The sequence below is a fragment of the Rhinopithecus roxellana genome, chromosome 14 (genome assembly GCF_007565055.1).
Source record: "Rhinopithecus roxellana isolate Shanxi Qingling chromosome 14, ASM756505v1, whole genome shotgun sequence".
Classification (NCBI taxonomy): domain Eukaryota; kingdom Metazoa; phylum Chordata; class Mammalia; order Primates; family Cercopithecidae; genus Rhinopithecus; species Rhinopithecus roxellana.
The window spans coordinates 42,367,714-42,372,219 of NC_044562.1; the positions used below are offsets into that span (position 1 = coordinate 42,367,714).

The 4,506-nt window shown below is 38.0% G+C and overlaps 1 pseudogene across 1 annotated transcript; it reads left to right on the forward strand.

Moving 5' to 3' along the window:
- The first annotated feature begins 220 nt into the window (after positions 1 to 220).
- LOC104682204 lies at positions 221 to 783 on the forward strand (annotated as a pseudogene). Its single transcript, XR_750664.2, has one exon. The product of XR_750664.2 is annotated as a ubiquitin-40S ribosomal protein S27a pseudogene (transcript).
- The last annotated feature ends 3,723 nt before the right edge of the window (positions 784 to 4,506 follow it).

Sequence of the window (4,506 nt, forward strand, 5' to 3'; positions counted from 1 at the left end):
TTGCTCTTGTAGAGCTGTTCCATCACTCATTTCCATTACATCCTTCCATCTTTCAGATGTAATGAGCAACCCAGAATTTTTCATTTGAAAGTATAGAAAGTCTCTTTCCAGGGCACTGAAATGTGAAAGACATAAATGAAGATGAAGAAATGGGCATTTTCATTTTGATTGGAGCTAGTCTAAAAATGATAATGGGATTGAAAGTGTATTTAAGTCCTTTCCGATCCGCCATCTGCGGTGGAGCCGCCACCAAAATGCAGATTTTCGTGAAAACCCTTACGGGGAAGACCATCACCCTCGAGGTTGAACCCTCGGATACGATAGAAAATGTAAAGGCCAAGATCCAGGATAAGGAAGGAATTCCTCCTGATCAGCAAAGACTGATCTTTGCTGGCAAGCAACTGGAAGATGGACGTACTTTGTCTGACTACAATATTCAAAAGGAGTCTACTCTTCATCTTGTGTTGAGACTTCGTGGTGGTGCTAAGAAAAGGAAGAAGAAGTCTTAAACACCACTCCCAAGAAGAATAAGCACAAGAGAAAGAAGGTTAAGCTGGCTGTCCTGAAATATTATAAGGTGGATGAGAATGGCAAAATTAGTCGCCTTCGTCGAGAGTGCCCGTCTGATGAATGTGGTGCTGGGGTGTTTATGGCAAGTCACTTTGACAGACATTATTCTGGCAAATGTTGTCTGACTTACTGCTTCAACAAGCCAGAAGACAAGTAACTGTATGAGTTAATAAAAGACACGAACTAAAAAAAAAAAAAAAAAAAAAAAAAAAAGAAAAGAAAGTGTATTTAATAAAAAATTATGCCATGAATAATAAATCAGATATTGTAATTCTGACATTTAAACCATTTTCCAGAATATCCTAGATTTTTAGTAGAATGTGAGTTCAAAACTAAGAACTAGAAAATACATTATTTTTCTACCCTGAAGGACATTTTTCTTCTTTGTTAAAAAATAAAAGGCAAAATCGTGCCCTAAACTGATATTTATGTATAATATAGTATATAATTTTAAAACTGAATGTTTTGTATTGCTTTACAAATATTAATTTATTAATCATTACTAAATTCCACTGTGAAATATAGCAAAAATGCTATTAAAAGAAGCCATACCCTTGTCCTGCCTTCCAAATGGCTTTTCCTACATTTCCTACTGTAGGCTTCACCTACAGCAAAGAGCTTTATAATTTATTATTAATTAAGTTCCTAGGAAGAATTTGGTCATTTTCTCACTAATTATACCATTTGTTCCAAACATCTGATTTCCAAGTTACAGAATAAATGATTCACAGTATGGATTTATTCCAACATAACTTGTTCTCAAACCACATTTGCTGAAATCTCACTGAAATATAATGATGTGGAAAGATATTTGTGTTATGCTATTAAATAAAACAACAGTTTATCAAAAAGCTACATGGTGCTAAAATGTGTAAATACATACCGATAGCTATAGCTATCAATACGTCTCAAAGGAATTATAGTTTATTCACATTTTTCTTTCCCTTTTGCCCATCTGTGTTATCTAATTTTTCCACAGTAAACACAGCTTCCTATTATAGTATTTGTTTATTTTGTATTCATTTAATTTATGGTATATGACTTATGCGATATACCATAGCCTTAGTCATGGTGATAAGAGAAGGTGATAGTTAAGATTATCACACTTGGCTGGGCGCGGTGGCTCATGCCTGTAATCCCAGCACTTTGGGAGGCCGAGGCAGGCGGATCACAAGGTCAGGAGATCAAGACCATCCTGGCTAACCCGGTGAAACCCCACCTCTAATAAAAATATTAAAAAATTAGCCTGGCATGGTGGTGGGCACCTGCAGTCCCAGCTACTCCGGAGGCTGAGGCAAGAAAATGGTGTGAACCCAGGAGGCGGAGCTTGCAGTGAGCCAAGATTACACCATTGCGCTCCAGCCTGGGCTGCAGAGTGAGACTCCATCACAAAAAAAAAAAAAAAAAAAAAAAAAAAAGGAAAAAGAAAAAAGATTATCACACTTGATTGTATTTAAATACACTATTCTTAAATAAGCAGACAGCAGCAAGATCTGTTAGACTTGGATTATACCAATTGGATGATACCAATATCATCAAAATTTCCAAAAAATACTGGAGTTAGACTTTTCATCAAAATTTTCAAGACCTGACTAAGTGTTTCACCCTCTGCTCACCCAACAACCAGGTTCCTTGTCTCCTCCCACTCACTCAATACTACCCAATGCCCTTCTGGATGTATGCTGCATGACAACCAACAGACAGCTGGGAGTGTGTGAGACTCACCACATTTTCCACAACAAGCGCAAACCAAACTCAGATCACACCCTCAAGGAGCTTAAAAAAGAGAAGACATGTTCACAATCCACCATAAATACAATATAAGAAAGTTTCTTAAAAGGACTAAACCATGATAGTATAAAATTTGAAGGCCTTCTTCCTGTGTGTTTGATTCCATTGCCCCATCCTGCTCCCCTTGGATGTCGTCCTCATCTCTTGTACCTTCAGTCTAGTCTTTGCTGACTCATGACCTCAATTATGACCCCTCCTCTAGTTATGTTTTGCTATCTTCCTTCTTTCATATTGACAATTTATCTTTGTCTGCTGTCAAAGTCAATATACATCTTCACTGCTCCATTGTTTTACTCCTTCCCCCACCTGACTTGGAACTGCCCTCCCAAATTTAGGTGTCTACTTAGTGGGGCAGTCAACAGTTTCTCTCTGTGCCAATGCACCACCCCAGAATCAGGCTAACCCCCTCCTTCTGAAGAGCCATTCAGGATGCCATCTTCTACAGTAGCCTCCAGCTCTTCCAATTACTTTCCCCAAGGAAATTGCATACAGCAAAGCACATAGAACAAGAAGTGTCGAGGGAAAGGTGGTAGGAAAGGAGTAGAGGTTGATAGCAACCAATTCTTCTTAGGCAGAGTTCGAATTCTAAATGTGTATTAGATTGTGTTTGAGTCTGTTTGACAGAGCTAAAAATATTGTATGTTGATCATCTTTCTTCTCTGCCAATTTCAAGAGATGGCTTGATGGCTGCTCCCTTCTTGGCCCTTCCTTAAGCTCACCCAGGGCACTTGGTAAAGAGAAAAGAGCCAAGAGGGCAGACAGCTGCAGACCAAGGAATGGAATAGAACAGGAAGGCTGGAGGAGGAGCAGGGGAGGGCAGGCAAATCTGGGAGTAGGGGTGGTTTGGATGGACTGCCTTGGAAAAAGAATAGAAAGTTGAGAGGACGGGCAGTATTGTAGCCATGTGAATAATGGGAACCCCATGTCTCCCCGCAACATAATTCTCTTTGCCTTCTCTTAAAGACTGCAGTAAAAACATACAGGAATTTTAAAGACATTTTATAATGTATTTGCGTTTCCTTTAAATTTGACAGAAGCAAGAAGATCAAGATCTATTTAGGTTTCAGTATGTGTGAGATGTCAGGGTTAGTGAGGAATGTGACAAGTGAGAGCAGGCAAAAAAGAAGGAAATACAGCAAACTCATGGCACCAGTATGACCAAATGGAATCTAGTCTTTCAGTTGCCAAAACTTTAAAAATACTCTTTATTTGGGAGATATACCCCTATTTTTGCAAGACGCTTATGGCTGCCAATTTTTCCCCACTAACAAGAAATGTTCTACAGTGTCACACTAATCTATTTAAAAACCAGAGAAGCAGAGAACCGTGAAAAATCTGCACAAAAATCCCAAGCCCATGACGAAACAAACAGAAATGTGTATGCTGCTATATCTAGGTCCTTTAAAAGCTGTCAAGGTTCATTATAAAATATTAAATGACTGAATAAATATTAGCACAAATTCTTTTTTCATTTCAATAGAGACTAAAAGGGCAGCAGGAACTGTTTCACTGATGAGAATGACTCATTCTATCCTAAGTAAACTCCTATGTAATCAAGTTCATTACATTTCTCTGTATCATCTGTTTGGAAAAAGTAAATCTGTTAATAGGCCATAAACCTAAATTCTAAAAATTAATGTTGTATATTAAAAATATTTCATATTTTAAAAAATAAATTTATTCTGGGATTAAGGAATTATGGAAATGCAGATAAGCCCAAGAGCAAAAAAGAGAGAAATCATTTTAAAAACTGATACCATGAGTCTTTTGGTTCATCTTACTCACCATAGAACTTTGTTCTATTTAACCCTAATTTTGCCTTGATCAGAGGCACTAGAGGTATGGTCTGGCTTAGCTGCACTTTTGCAGTATCATAAACCAAGAGTAATTCTCAGTGTTAACAGGACATATTCCATACACAGGCAGCTGAAGTTTGCATCTCTCTGATTCATTAAGCTCATTTGTTACCAGATTTTAACTTCACAAGTCCAGAACTTTTAGTACCTGTTGCCAAAGGAATTCATATGGACACCAATCTGCCCAGCAGTTCCTCTGCAGGCTATGTCTGCATAATACCCTCTGTTCACAGTAAAGCTTCATTCCGTAAGCTGAAGGTCTTCTGAATCATTATGAAGATGTCTGCTG